Source organism: Chiloscyllium punctatum, chromosome 35, assembly GCF_047496795.1.
Source record: "Chiloscyllium punctatum isolate Juve2018m chromosome 35, sChiPun1.3, whole genome shotgun sequence".
NCBI lineage: Eukaryota > Metazoa > Chordata > Chondrichthyes > Orectolobiformes > Hemiscylliidae > Chiloscyllium > Chiloscyllium punctatum.
In genome coordinates this window covers 64043250-64059650 of record NC_092773.1, presented here as the reverse complement: position 1 = coordinate 64059650, position 16401 = coordinate 64043250, and the positions used below count along the sequence as shown (strand labels likewise).

At 44.5% G+C, this 16401-nt stretch overlaps 1 non-coding gene across 1 annotated transcript; it reads right to left on the bottom strand.

The window, feature by feature from the left end:
• Positions 1-14971: 14971 nt before the first annotated feature.
• trnas-cga (transfer RNA serine (anticodon CGA)) lies at positions 14972-15053 on the bottom strand. Its single transcript has one exon. It is a non-coding gene; the product is annotated as a tRNA-Ser (tRNA).
• Between the last annotated feature and the right edge of the window lie 1348 nt (positions 15054-16401).

The window sequence follows — 16401 nt, the reverse complement described above, 5'->3', positions numbered from 1 at the left end:
CTACAAACGTCTTCGACTATTACTTTTGCCTTCATCCCATCAAGATAATTGTTAACAATTTGCCAGCGACACAGGATTCAATGCTTTTTAACCATCCATAGGAGCCCAAATTGTGGATCGTGATCAAAGGCCTTCGATTTTTTTTTCAGAGTGCACAGAATCTGGTGAGACTGTGCATAAAGAAAACACAACGAGAAGCAAGTATCGATTTGAGTTGTGGTATATAAATGAAAACTGCAATGAAAATGTTTGACATGCTATGCAACAGGAAAATCGATATTCAAGTTTGTGTCGTAAAAATAGACGATTTCATGTTGCATCGAAGCTGTGCTAATACAAATGAATGCTCAGTCAGGGAATAAATGTTTCTTTCGCATAATAGGACGTTGCACAAAAATGTAGAGGTCAGGTTATTTTAGAATTTGTATTCTTTGATGAGAGTGCTAATTGAAATCTTGCTATAAATTGAATATTGGGAGTAGGAATGCTAACATGCTAAATTTTACAGTATTTGTAAATACAAAACGGTTTTGCGTGAAACAATTAACAATTGAGTCATTCAAGATAGGAAGACATGAGGGGCAAGTTGGCTTCAGTGAATCGTTAAAGTACTTGAAATAAATTTAATGGAAGACAGGCAATATTTGTTAATTGTAGAAGCACTCCTGGATGACCTGCGTTCACACATCCCGCTAACGCACAAACAGGAGGAGGGCAGTTGAAAAATGCCAGATATTTTGGGGAGACATGGATTACTTGACGTTTAAGACCCTGCAAAGGATAACCAACAAACCGATGCAAGCACCAAAAAACAAACAAAACCCAAATTAACAAGAAGCATAACGCTTGACGAAAAGCTTTTGCAAATGTTTACAACTAAATACTAAACGCAAGTTCAAATGTGAAACAGTGAAAGTGCAAGGAGAAAGTGAGGAGTGCAGATGCTGGAGATCAGAGCTGAAAATGCGTTGCTGGAAAAGCGCAGCAGGTCAGGCAGCATCCAAGGAACAGGAGAATCGACGTTTGGCTTATGCCGGGAACGTCGATTCTCCTGTTCATTGGATGCTGCCTGACCTGCTGCGCTTTTCCAGCAACACATTTTCAAGAGTGAAAGTGCAGACAGGATCATTTGTGGGACAGAACTGAGAAATTACACAGACACGAAACAGCTATTTTGTTTGTATTTTCATAATATAATAATAAAATAACTAAGAGTAGGCCATCTGGCCCTTCGTGCCTGCTCGACCATTCAATAATATCATGGCTGATCTGTTCATGGACTCAAGTCCACTGAGATGCGTATCCGTGAATCAATTTGTTCTTTAAGAAAATGCTTATTTTTGTTTTAAAACTGTTTAGTTAAGTCGCGCCAACTATTTCACTGGGCAGGGAATTCCATAGATATACGACCCTCTGGGTGAACAAGCTGCTTCTGATTTCCGTCCAAAATCTGCTGACCTAATATTGACGTTCAGGTCACCTTTCTTCCTCCTTCTCTCCAGAGAGAAAAGTCCAAATTCATCAACTTCTCCTCGGAAGAGATGCCCTCCGATTAAGGCAGTATCCTTCTCCAATCCTTATAGCCCTTACTTTCCCTGAAAAGTTCTCCTGAAAAGGCACCCTTGCTATCGATTACGATCTCCATCCAATGACACCCTCACTTTCCATCCTTGTAATATTCTCCAGCACCTTCATCCAGTCCCTATCCAAATCTCATTCTCCAGCACATACGCCTGTTCACTATACTTGTCACATTCCCAATCACATACAAACACTTCTTATTCCTGTAATCTGCTCATCCACTGGCAAACTCACTGTCCCTGTCACATTCTCAAGTGCCGACAGCCCTATATACTCCTGCAACATCTCCAGTCTCTACACCCACTCACTATTTCCGTAACACTTTCCAGCACCCTATCCCAGCAAACATTGTGCAGCACCTATTCCCACACCTTATCCCTGTAACATTATCCAGCACCTATGCCCCATCACTACACTTATAACATCCTCAATACCTACACCATCACCTATCACCGCAGCATTCTCCAGAACCGACAATTCGTTCATCCCTGTAAGCTTCTCCAGCCCCGATACACCGCCCTATCGGTGAAACATTCTCCAGCAGGGACATCCTTCCCTATCCATGTCACATTACCCAGTACCTACCAGTTCTTGTATCACTGTAGTATCCCCCTGCACCTGTAGACATGCCCATTCCTCTAATATTCTCCAGTCCCTACCAACTCCCCAGCTCTGTCACATTCCATAACACCTACACACGTTCCCTGTTACTGAAATCTTCTGCATCCCCTGATCCCCCATCCTGTCCCTGTAACATTGTCCAGCACCTGCACACACTCCCTATTCCTATCATATTCTCCAGTATCTTCAGCCGCTCCCTAATACTGCAACACTCTGAAGCAGCCACACCCACCACCTGTCCTTGTCACATTGTCCACATCTGCTGCCACTCCCTGTCGCTGTGACATTCTCCAGCACCTACTCCCACTCGCGATTCCTGCAACAATCTTAACCAACTGCATCCGCTGCCTATCCTTGCAAACTTATCATCTATCTGCACCATTCTCTATTCCTGCAACAGTTTCGTACACCTACACCACCCCATATGCCGGGAATATCACTAGTACATAAAAATGTAACATTGTCCACCACCTTCACATATGCCCTCGCCGTCTAAAGTTCTTCAGCACCTGCACCCACTCCTTACACCCGTAATTTGTCCAGAACCTATGCACGCTATTCCTGTATTACTCTCCAGAACCTACACCTTGATATATCCTTGTGAAAGTTCCCCAGCACCGTCACCCATTCACTATCATTTCAACGTCCTCCAGCACCTGCACCCAATGCCTATCCCTGGAACATTCTCCAGTACTGACAACCACTATCTATCCTTGTAACATTCTGCAGCACCTGGTGCTGTCGTGGAAATTAAATCGCCTTGACTCAACTGTTTGCAAGAGCAAAGAAAGGAGCTTTATTTAAGTTCTGCAGATTTGACTGCAGTACATTCAGCTAGATGCCTCAATGCATGGGGTATCTGAGCATTGTTCAGGTAATTTCCTTATACTGTTTCTTATCACGCTGTCAGGGCATAGGCTGTGAAAATTCAAGTTGTTATTCTCTCATTCCCTGATCTTGGGCATAATATTTCTCCAGCTTTCTCGGAGTTCGACTGTCACAAGTTCGAGTTGAATGTTTGCAAAATTCAAACAGAGACAAGCTGGCTGCAAACCTCAACAAAGTATTGTTTACAGTGCTCGGCACAGCGTTACATTTTAGAAAATCTTTCTCTTTCAAATTTCACTGTAAATGGATAATTTTCCATTACATTTTCCCGCTTTTTGCCATTTTATGACAACAAGGACAACTACAGCATCAACAAAAAATACATTGTCAGGATAGCTATACATCAGAAAATGTTTAAGAAACACCAGGCCTTTACTCAGATGCAACCTGCCTGTAACACAGCTTTGTGGTGGTACCGTCACTTGCTCTGGAGTGCCCTCTACATATCCCATGTTCAGACGTCACACTCGTCAACGTCATTGTAGGGTGGTGTCCGCGCAATCGGATTTTCCTGCAGTGTGGCCACTGATAGTTTTAGTTTTTGGTATCCCACTGCACTCATAAGCAAGCGGCGTAGGCAATTACACAAGTAGGGCCTTATACACAACACGATGAGTGAGACCAGCACAACAATTAGTAGCACGTGTAGGATCCAATGCCCCCAATCCTCCCCGAAGTGAATTTAGCCATCAGAACCAAGAGTCATCTGTGGGGGAGGCGGTTGTACTTCATATGATTTATTACATTCGTGATAATTTGGGACTCCTGAGCAAGATTAAAACAGCATGCGGTACCTGACATATTGCAGACGTGCCCCCTTTCCCGGCCGTCAGTATGTCTAGCACTAATCGATTTTGTATCACTGCTTCCCTAACTGCCGTGAACTCAGTGTTAATGAGTGCTAGCCTTCCTCCGTCTCATTTGCTAACAGTAATACACTATATGTGAGGCCATTAATCTTGTTCATTGCCACTGTAATTCCTGGTCCCAAAAGAATGGACCACCCAATGTTCGCTCCTGGAGTAGTTCAGGGGTCTGTGAATGTGCAAACATTCCAATGCCGTGGGATGTCTCTTCAGGTGCGTCTGTTACCGGCCCTTACGACGAACACTGTTGTGCCAGTGGACAGTATCGCGGGGTAGCAGCACCCCTTTAATCCCAGGAGAAGATGGTGGCATCCTTTCTCTCCACAGGCCCATATTATACCCTCTATCATAGTCTGATTAATGATAAAGGACCAAGTAATGTCTATGATCGTACCATTTGCAAAGGTTGCTAAGCAAAAATCATTGCTTAAGTACAGCGTCGTAGTGCACCGGAAGATCCACGAGTCGAATCTCCCCAGATTCGTGCAAATACACCTGCCTTCCACATTATGGAATTCTGTGGTCAGGTGTGGCTCCGCCTTCGGACTGCAGTTGGCCTTAAGTTCAAGTGGTGGTGCGAGATTTGTCCTAATTGTTCCCCCTATCATGGTCAGAGCCGTCGCAGCCCGGGGAAGCAGACTGCTCGTATTTCTCGTCAGGCTCTCTGTGAGTGGTTCAGTAGTCCATAAATGGGCTATGTGCAAACATATCCAACAGGGTAGCAAAGTCTAATCTCCTGTGTTGTACTGAGGCCAAAGCACATGCTCTGTTCCCTTCACATTGAGCAGTGGCCTCCACAATCCCCAACCGACTGGCGTTGGATTTACACCATCTTTCTCCTGCAGGGCCTATTTCCACTCCCGAGCTCGGCTCGCTATCATGCCCCGTCGCCTCCTTCCGCGTTCCTTCGTGACATTAACGCCCTCCACTCTGCTTGGGGTTAGATCCATGTTCTGGTTTGGTTCGTTGACATGCCCTGGTACTGCTATCTTCTGTAGGACCTTCTGCACTTCATCTCGGGTGGTGCTGGGGGGCGGCGACTGTACCACCACATTCACCTGTGTATAGATGTCGGAGAAGGGTTCATCTATTCCACATCAGTACACTCACTCATCGCTCTTCTGCATTTTGGTTATTATCACCCGTGCTCGAGCACATCCTACCTTGATGAGATAATATCTATTTCCCGGGTCAGGTGTCCCTTTGGCCGTGGTGGCTACGACTAAATGCCAATTACTAGCGCCGCAAGAACCCCTGCATAAATATTTATTATCTCATTTATAGTCGTCGCTGTTTCTAAACTCCCAGCAGGCGCACGTGAAGGCCAATTTCATACCCTCAATTAAGATTGCTGTCTGCGGCTGTATCCCAAATGCCCCTGCCCTGACCAATAGTCTTACCAGTTCGATTACTGAAAGTGTAAGCTGTGGCAGCCCCTTAATCGTATGAGGCTTCTAATCAGGACTTGCACTTAACTGGTTCCATTGCTGCCCAATGTCTCCTCAGGACCAACTCCACGTTTGCAATGGCTGGCGTGTATTCTCGTGGCTCATTTCTCGATGTTAACTGCTGTCTGTGTTGCAAGGAGGTCTGAAAATAGTCCCAGCCACCTCGTCGCCTTGCAGTTTTTCCTCCTGAAGTCTTTCACCACGATCCAGTCTCCAGGTTCTCGATCGTGCAGGATCCCTCCTGCTGGATGGGGTAGTGCTGCTTTCACTTGATTCTGTGTTTGACAAAGGTGTAGAGTTTTATACAGTAACACAACATCTCATCTTCACAGTGGCATGTTATCGGTCCTACCTTAGGTCTTGGGCCAATTCCTGTAATTGGCAGCCTACCAAACAAAATCTTAAACGGGCCAAGATTAGCTCTTCCTCTCCTCCCGGATAACATATACATTAGCACAATGGGAAATGCCTTTTTCCATGTCAACCCTCGTTCCTCACTACATTTTGTCAATTTATTTTTTAGGGTAGCATTTTCTCTTTCCACTGCCCCACCACCTCGGGCTGGTACGTACAGTGTTGTGTCATGTTTACTTCCAAATAATCACTGATCTGCTGTAAGGCATTATTGACAAATGGCGTCCCATTGTCACAACTAAGCCTTTCAGGGATGCTCCACCTCGGATTATCTCAGTTATCAAAGCGTTTTATATAGCTCTGGCATCCTGTTAAAACTTGGGGAACGTTTCTACTCATTTGGAAAACATATCAACTATTACCAACAATACAATTTCCCTTCGCTGGTCGTTAGTTCAATACAATCCATCTGCAAATGCTCAGAGGGTTTTTTCGTTATGGGGGTGAGCTCTCTGACTCCCTAAATTATTCGTGGCAAAGGTAACACAATATTCACAATATTTCTGGGAGTAATGAGTAAATCCCTTAGTGTATCAGTGTGCCGAACAACTGTCATACATCCCCGCTTTTGACACATGGTCATTACTGTGTGTCAGCTTGGCATAGAATGGAAATAACGATCATGGTAGACAGGGTTTACCATTGGGGCTCCACCATACTCCTTCCCTCACCCTGCATCCTGCTTTCGCCCACTCACACTTTTCTTCCGGTTTAGCCTGTGACTGAAGCTCCCGTACGTCTGCTGTTGGGGTACAAACTTTTGTCATACATCTGTCAATCCGCTCACTTGACGGCTGCCGGGCTGCCGTGCTTGCTGCTGAGTCTGCCTTTGCATTGCCTTGGGAAATGATATCATTATGTTTTGTGTGGGCTACACATTTACACGCAGCTATTGATTTAGGCAATACGACCGCCTCCGGGAGGTCAAAAATCAGGCGATGGTGTGCGATGAGCTTTCCAGTGGAGGTCAAGTAGCCCCTGTGTTTCCACAGTGTTCCAAAATTATGTACAACTCCGAATGCGTATCTGCTATTGGTGTAAATATTCACTGTCTTTCCCTCAGCCAATTTACAGGCCTCAGTCAAGGCAATCAGCGCCACTGCTTGCACCGACAGATGAGAAGGGAGTAATCCCACTTTGATTATCTCGTAGGTAGACATTACACCATATGCAATACAATTCTGCCCCGTGTCGTTGCTACTGTATGCTGACTGGTCCACAAGAAAATCTCCATATCTGGATTCTGAAGTGGTGAATCCTGCAACCCTGGTCCAGGGCTGCACATTTCATTAGTTACAGCGACACAATCATGTGGGTCTCAGCCTCTTTCTGTGGTGGGAAGTATAGCTGGGTTAAGGACTTTATTTCCTTCTATCGTAATGTTAGGCATCTCCAATAGTTCAGTATTATATCTGAACCAACGTGCTGTTGACATGCGTGCGATCCTTTGCTCGGAAAGCCGTAAGGATACTGCATATGAGCCCAGAAGGGTTTAATCACCATAGCCGACTATCCTTGGATGCTTCAACAGCCTTTTTAGCTGAGGCCACGACTCGCAGACATTTAGGCAATGCTGACGCTATGGGGTCTGGTTTAGCTGAAAAATATGCTACTGGCCTCAATTTTGCCCCATGATCCTGCAACAGCAGAGATGTCATGCACTCACGTTTCGCATCTACTGTTTGTACAAAAAGCTTGTTTGGTTTCGCAATTCACTTGTAGGTGTAGTTTGGAGCGCTTTATAAAATTTAACAAAGGCACACTCGACCTCTGAGGTCCAATGCAACGGACTCTGGTTCTGCAAAACTTTGCCATGTGCTATGTCACTGACGGGTGTCTCTAGGTTTGCATAATCTGGGATAAATATTCTACAGTAGGAGCACATGTCCAAAAAGGGTAGAAATTATTTCTTCATGTGAGACTTTAGAATTTGCTGGATTGCTTGAAGTCTGTCTTGACCAATGGCCTTCTCTTGTTCAGACAGTAAGTGACCGAAGAACTTCACGTATTGTTTCACATATTATAACTTTGCGAGAATGGCTTTGCGCCCTTCATTCGTTATTTGGCAGAACAACGCAAGAGTATCCTCCTGACATCGATCCTTTGTTGGTGCCACTATGAAGCAATCATCTAAATACTGCAGAAGCACTGACCCCTGGGTGAGAACAAGACTCTCCAGACTCCTGCGTCGAGCCGAGTTATATATGGTGAGGGACTCACATTAACCTTGACAAAGTCACGTGAAGGTGTACGATTTCCCTTTGAATGAAAATGCGTACCAGAATTGACTGTCTGGATGCACTGGTGCGCGAAAGAAGGCATTTGCTAAATCCACAACAGAGAACCATTGTGTCTCCGCTGGAATTTGAGCGCATATAGTAGTTATTGGGAACATTTGGGGCGTGTGTGACAACAGCATTATTGACTGTCTGCAGGTCTTGTACAAACCTCGATTCTTCAGGTTCACCAGGAATGCATGCCTTTTTAGATTAGATTAGATTACTTACAGTGTGGAAACAGGCCCTTCGGCCCAACAAGTCCAGACCGCCCCGCCGAAGCGTAACCCACCCATACCCCTACATCTACATCTACCCCTTACCTAATACTACGGGCAATTTAGCATAGCCAATTCACCTGACCTGCACACTTTTGGACTGTGGGAGGAAACCGGAGCACCCGGAGGAAACCCACACAGACACGGGGGAGAACGTGCAAACTCCACACAGTCAGTCGCCTGAGGCGGGAATTGAACCCGGGTCTCCGGCGCTGTGAGGCAGCAGTGCTAACCACTGTGCCACCGTGCCGCCCAGAGAAAAATTGAGGTTCTCACAAGTGAGGTTTCACAGGGGATTATGACTGCAGCCTTTAGGGCGGATTCAAAGGCTGGAGTTATTCCTTCTGTGGCCTCGTGTTTTAACGGGTATTGTGCTCTGCAAGGATGATACTCGGACTTTGGGGTTATCTGAATGGGTTCACAGCCCGGTATAAGCCCCACATCAGGTTTGTGCTTTGCCAACAACTCAATCGGGACCATTTTTATTCTTGGCTTCGAGACTGGTATCTTCGGGAAACGCCTGGCTGTTCCCTTAGGCTTTTTAGGGCTAGCGGGGGTTCCCTGGCTTGTCCTATCTGCCGGAGTTAGCCAATTTAGTTTCTTCTTATATGTCCGCATATCTGCATTGAACCAGACACCCACATCGTCCCTGGAGAAAAACCTTTCGTTCTTTGTGCCTTTAGCACCCATGGTCCCAAATCCTGCCACCTGTCACCAGATGCCTTCGCCAGTGACACGTGAGGAGCAGAGCCTTTCACATCAAAAAATAGCGTCTGCTTACTTTTACAGATACCTTAGATAAGTTCAGACTGACTGCGCATCTGTGATCACTGCAATAAACTTCGCACAGTAACAACTGATCTGGTTTAACCAATCTTATGAACCAATCCTTCTCAAATGTTTCGTCAGGTCCGTCACAGTGTATGTGTGCTGTGCAGTGCAGCACATCTCCAGCAAGAAAATCGGTGATAATAGGATTAGCATGTTTGCTTGCTTCCAGGGTGAGTGAATCGCTCACTGAACTTATCACCCTCTGGCTTAATCGCCACGCATAGAAGTACATCAGGTGTCGCGGTTCATAATTTACAGCCTGTACTGGTAAATCTTCCCTTTGAATTACCCGCAAGCTCGTCAGAGTACTGAGCAAGTCCAACCCCAGTCTCCCTATGAGACCCCGACCCAACAGGTTTAAAGAACAAAATTCTGATAACAAGAAGGAGTATTGGAATGTTTCGCCATGGCTAGTTTTGCACAAGAAGCGTGCAGAACATTTCTCCTGCATCACTACTCCTGATGCACCCATTGTGTTCAGGAACTTTCACTCATCTTTATTTTCATCGATTGTCTAAACTGGCTTAATTTAAGGACTGAGTAAGTTGACCCTGTATCTTCCAAAAAGGTAACTGATGTACCTTCCACATATAACATAGAGATCGGCATCGACTTATACGCATCATCGTGATTTTGAACAGAATCCACTTTTGGCAATGTCAGCACTCAACATAGAGGTTGGGCATGTCTTAGTGTCCGTAAGATTATTAGAAGAGAGAAGCAGAAGCGAATCCCCGTTGCCAAGCATAAGGGAAAGTTGCTTACCGTGTGGGCTGCCCATCTCCACCTCAGCCTTTCCCTGTCAGTCACCCCGCTGTTCAGCCTCCAGGGCCGGTTGAAGCTGTCTGTGTGGGCACTGTCTCGCCCACTGGTCCATTGCTCTGCAAACAAAGGACCCGCCAGATCTACAACTACCTGCGCCTCTTACGCGACCTCTTCCTCTTCATCTTCTGCGACCTCCACCTCTGCCTCTCTCTCTTCCTGCAGCACCTCCGTCCAACGGTTGGGTGATCATTTGCATCACAGTAAACTGAGCTTTATGTGCTTCCGTTTATCCTTCTCTTGTGAAAGCAATTTTTCCAGCATGTATCGCATGTTGTTCTATCAAATTCAGCTTTCCCGTGTCCCAGGTAGTACATGTGTCTTTTACCTGTTTTCGTTATTTCATCCTTCATTACATTGATAAAGCTGTTATTCAGGTGTGCCTCATACGGCATGATTTATGCCGCTGTTATGTCGTCAGATGGTCTCACTCCACACCGGGTGTTATGGACTTCAGTGAGGCGCTTAGGTCCTGGGAATCTGTCTCACCTTCCCATTATTTACACTTTGATATTTTGGTGATGTCCATTTGCGTTGGGAATGCCTCCATTAAGGCGTTTGCCAGGGCTGCAACAAAAGCATTAAAGTCTCCGTTCTGCTCCTGTTGTGTGTTGGCTACTCTGGCATGAATGTTTGCGGCTGTCCAGTTATACTCGATTTTAGTGACATCGACACCTATTTTTCATCCCAGGAAACGTCTCATCTCATGTGACATGGGACGGAACTCAGTATAGAACTTTGTCACTTCTTTGGCGAACTTATTACCTCCAACTTCGCTTGAGTCAGGCAACTGCCCATAGGCACTTTCCAGATTCTTCATAGTCCATGGCTGGTGCATCAATACTGGATACCGTTCTGGACCTGCAACGTCTAACATTGGAGTTTGCAGAATTGCCTGATGAGTTCATCATTCGCCAGTACCCTCCCTGTCTGACTCACCATCTGTCAGAGGTTGATCGCGAATAGGCCCTGGATCCCTTTCCTTCTTGGAATGGTCATCCTTCTTTTGGGCTTGTTACTTCAATTGGTTGCAGGTATGGCGTGCGATCGGTGATTCAGCAGACCCTGAGGCAGCTTCATTATGTTGTTTTCTGTGCACGTCTGCGTGTGCGCTGGTGTTTGTACGTGTACTTGATCTATCACATAATTGAGATTTCCTTTTCCTATGCAGCCTCAGCCTTACATGTTATCAGCACTCCAATTCACAGGTTGAATTTTCCCCTCCTTTCTCCTTTTCTCTCTCCTCCAACCTCCACCTCTTAATTTCCAGCTTCCTCTCTCTGGCAAAGTACATTCCTTGATTCACAATTCTAACTGCTTGACAGACACTGGGCTGTCATTATTGAGCATGTATTGTATTTTTGGTTGTCCATTTCAAGTACTGTGTGGACTCTCCTTTTGTTTGATCTTGCCGGAGCTTAATTTTAGTGTAACTGGAAAAGTCTTCAACTCTCTCTCTCTTACGCAGTACCGTTATCATTTCCCTTTGCCTTGCTTACTTACCTCCGGAGAACCCCTCTCGCATTGGACACGTCCGCCTCAATGCCTTGGTTTTCCTAAACCAAAAAACCAAGTATCCAGTACACCTTTGGTGAGTCCAACTCAGCCAGTGGTGGCTCCAAGTCTAAAACCACCCTTACATGTGCTGTCTCTGAAACACTTTAGAAACCGCAATCCCCTTCCCTTGGGTTTTGCTCTAATACCACGCGAGAGTTCACTGAAGCATGTTCCTGCTGTATTTATTCTATTAGAATGAGTCTCTATATAGGATTACTTAAGCCACGATTCTTACTCCAACTCTATTTGATTCGCGTGGGCGATCGACCGATTCTCAGCCCTCTCACGCATAAGGGCCAATTCAGCGCTCGATATGAAGCGAAACACCTTCAAGACACTGCCACCTACGCCTCGTGGGAATCTTCAGCATCCCATCCAGACGCCAGGTCCCGGGACGAGTCCCCAAGTTTACTGTCGTGAAAATTAACTCGACTTGACTCAACTATTGGCAAGAGCAAAGAAAGGAGCTATAATTCAATTCTGCAGATTTGACCCCTGTCCATTCATCTCGATGCCTCAATGTAAGGGTTATCTGGGTATTCTTCAGATACTTTTATCACACACTCAAGTGCAAAGACTAGGAAAACACTAGTTGTTATTCGATCATTCCCTGGTCTTGGACATAACAGTTCTGCTTGCACTGAGTTCGTCTGTCGCAAGGTCGAGTTGTTTGTTTCTCAAACTGATATAGAGACAAACTGACTGTAAAACTCTTCAAAGTATTGTTTTTAAAGCTCAGCACAACATTAAATGTTAGAAAAACATTCTCTTTCAAATTTATTGTAAATGGATAATTTTCCATTACAGTCAGAGGATTCATGAGGACACAGCGATAGATGTCATCTATATGGACTTCAGTCAGGCGTTGGAGAAGGTTTCCCATGGGAGATTGATGAGCAAGGTTAGATCTGAAGGCATACTGGGAGAACTAGCCATTTGGATACAGAACAGGTTGAACGGTAGAAGGCAGAGGATGGTGGTGGAGTGTTGCATTTCAGACTGGAGGCCTGTGACCAGTGGAGTGCCAAAAGGATCGGTGCTGGGTTCTCTAATTTTCTGCATTTATATAAATGATTTGGCTGTGAGCCCAAGAGGCGGAGTCAGTAAGTTTGCAGATGACACCAAAATTGGAGGATTAGTGAGCAGCAAAGAAGGTTACCACAGATTACGGCAGGATCTTGATCAGATGGGCCATAATGCGAGCATAATGCGTAGCCACGGGCAGATACTATTATCAAAGTTGGTGAACAGATTTCTGCGTTTGTAATTCCATACAGGCGATACCCGTTTAAAGTGATGCACGTTCGACTGAAGAACAACAGGTTAGGCAGCATCCAAGGAACAGGAGAAACGACGTTTCGGGCACAAGCCTTTCTTCAGGAATCATGCCCGAAACGTCGATTCTCCTGTTCCTTGGATGCTGCCTGACCTGCTGCGCTTTTCCAGCAACATATTTTTAACTTTGATCTCCAGCATCTGCAGTCCTCACTTTCTCCCCGACTGAAGAACAAGCCTGCCACAGTCCAAAGACGAATGTACAGAGTTGTGGCTGGGTTGACAAACTGTGCACTGTATTTGGACGATGTCATGATCTTTAGCAATTCAAGGAATGATCACAAAAGACTGTTGGCAGAGCTCTTTGAACGACCACGAGAAGCAAAACTGATGCTAAACATAAATTAAACAGAATTCACGAAAGAGGTGACGTTCTTGGGATGTAAGATCGGTCATGGAAGGTCGATTCCCACCGGAACGTAAAGGCGAAGGCTACAGAGGAATTTACATGATCAACTTCGAAGAAAGAGTTTCTTTAATTCTTCAGACTCAGCGGAGTCTGCCAGAAGTTGGTTCCAAAATATATTCGTTTAGTAGCACCGTTAACCGATTTGCTGAATAAGAATACAACATTTCAGTGGATAGGATCATGCCAGGAGACATTCGACCATTTGAAGTCGATATTAACCACCAAACCAGTTTTAACTACACCAAACTTCTCAAAAGCGTTTAAAGTCGCCATCGATGGTAGTGACGTTTGAGTTGGAGCTGTACTTCAACAGGAAAAATAAGCATGGGATTGAACTTCCAGTTGGTTACTTTTCAAAGAAAATCAATATCTACCAGAGGAAATGCTCCATAATCGAAAAAGGACTATTGAGTTTGGTACTGGCTTTACAAATTTAATGTATATGCCCGAACAATTGTTCAGAAACAGTTATGTACACTGACCACAATCCGCTAAAACGTTTATATATAAGAATATGATACTATTTCATTGGCTTCTAACGGTAGAGAATTTCAATATATAAATCGTATATGTTACGTGTCTGTCGAATGTATTCACAGACAGGTTATTGCAGATTAAATTTATGGCGTTGAGATGAGATTTGTCTTTATTTAATGTTTTATGTGTGTATATAGGAAAAGGTTAAGGCGATATTATACGAAATTTATCGCTATGCCAGGGTAAAGTATTTAAAAAATAAAATGAAAACATATGTTCATTATGATGGTTCATTTTTCCTGAATAGACGAGGTGCTTTAAACATATTGTTGCATGGCTAAGACTGTTGAAAGCAGCAGAATAACCAGACACTGCAACAAGTGTTATCAAGAATACAACAACGTAATACTGGATCGAACAACTCAATTAGTTCATTGCCTAGAGACATAAACATTTCGAGTTGACCACTCAGTTTAAATATTATCCAGAATAAAATATTAATTTCACTTCAAATTTGAATTGTGTCGATTGAAAATCTTAAAAAGGAATGACACAATCAGATGCTCTGGGGTATGATACGGGTGACATTGAACAGATGAGAGGAGGACTGCCAAGTCCTGCATGTAACAATCTTCTTGAAAAAATATATCTCTGAAAAATACCTTTTCGATCGGTTACGTGTGACACTGAATTTCCTAACAAGGAAAAAGAAGATACAGGAAGATCCGAAGAAAAGAACCGACAGCTGCCTGGCTTTGAGAAAAGAAGAGCTGTTTTGTTAACTTTAATTGGGAGTTTTATCTGAATAGTATTATCGAAGGGAACGTCACAATGGGCAATAGAAATACATTGTCAATCGTGGTTTGTTAATTTATTACTCTTTTACTTTAGAAATAAAGTTCTTAATTTTTACTTTGTGCAGTTCTTGGCCAATCAAACGTTTGCAGATTACTGTACGGCATAAATCGTTTCTGTGTTTTATATGAATCAGGAGGGTTTACCCTGTGTCGTAACGAGTCTAAACAAATTTGGCAATGCAAGTGTACATCTGTTCAGTTCTTTGAGTGCACTGGAGATTTGCACCATTCATGACCTGAATGATGTGATTCTATCCGCCGTGATCTGAATCCCAAAAAAAGGAAGTCGAAAGCAAACTCCGCCCTCTTACCGTAGTTGACAGGATTCGAACCTGCGTGGGAAGACCCCAATGAATTTCGAGTCCATCGCCTGAACCACTCGGCCACAACTACATAAGGGGGTGGGCTTACTGTTGAATTAATCATTTCCTGGTCTTTGTCTCTGGTGAGCTCAGCAGTGATGAATCATTGTCTGGTTTATTTGAATTCAAAAACCACAGCTTTCAAATCGATGAAATCTCGGGACAAAGTGTGTCTGGGTGTTCCACGCAGAGAGGTGGAATCGATATTCAGCTTAAAAGAAGGCGGAAATTGCAGGCGAATACTCAGCAGGTCGAGCAGGATCTGGGCTGGGAAAGGGCGATTCAACGTTTCAGAACTTCTTCAGCAGTTATTCGAACTCTGCTTTCTCCCAGTAGTACTGGCAAACCCCAGTCTGTACCCAGCGTTTTCTATTTTTGTGTCAGATTCTGAAAATCCAAGTTCCTTTGCGTTAGCCATTAAAACAATACAGAAATTCCATTCTGGTTCCGGATTGGATTCCTGTTTGGGGAACATTTTCCTGACCACACTAAAAACCCGGAGCTGTGCAGGAAAGAAAACAAATTAAGTATGAGCCATGAGAGATCCGACCCTGGGTGCTCCCAAACCACCAACTGTTCGGTTAATGGATGAATGTGTTGACCAACTACCTCTTAAAGACGGGTGAGCTGACTCATTGCACGATCCATGAAATAGGCTTTTCACGAACTCATAATTCAGCCTGCCCTTCCCGAAGCGATTGTTATGCTCAATCAGTTTTATTTTTCGAAAATAAATCCTTGGACATTTACTGTAATGACATGGCAACAGTTCTGCACCCTCTGCAAACACATCCATGTCACAGCAACCAACTTTTCTACAACAGCAGTCTGGCTCGCTTCGAGCCTTTTTCGTAACTTGTGTGTTCCCGAGTTTTCTCGTGATTCTGTAACCGTGGTCTGTAGATAATGATGGGGGAGGGCGCATTGCAGATGGGCGGGTTCGTGTTCTGGAGGAAATGTTGCTACCGATTAGCGTCAGTTTCCAGAGGACTGGGACTGAAAATATTTACTGAAAAACGACATTTGTGTAGAATATCTCGACCCTAATCTCAGGTGAACTGTTAATCATTTGACACACAGATGAGAAGAATTTTCTCTCTTTCAGAGGATAGCAAATCTGCTCAATTCTTCCCAAGAGAGAGCTGTCAAGGCTGGGTATGACCAAGGCTGAGATGGCGAGCCAATTAGTCACTTGGGGAATACAGGGAAACGGGGATAAGGCGGAACTTTGCAGTTGAGATTTAACCAAGTCAGACATGATCTCATGAAAAGGTGGAGACGACCTGATGGTCTGAATAGCTTCCATCTGTTCCAATGTCTTGTCTGTCACTTGAGAACTGCGAAAGACCATTGTGAAGAAAGAAATAGCAGGACATTGA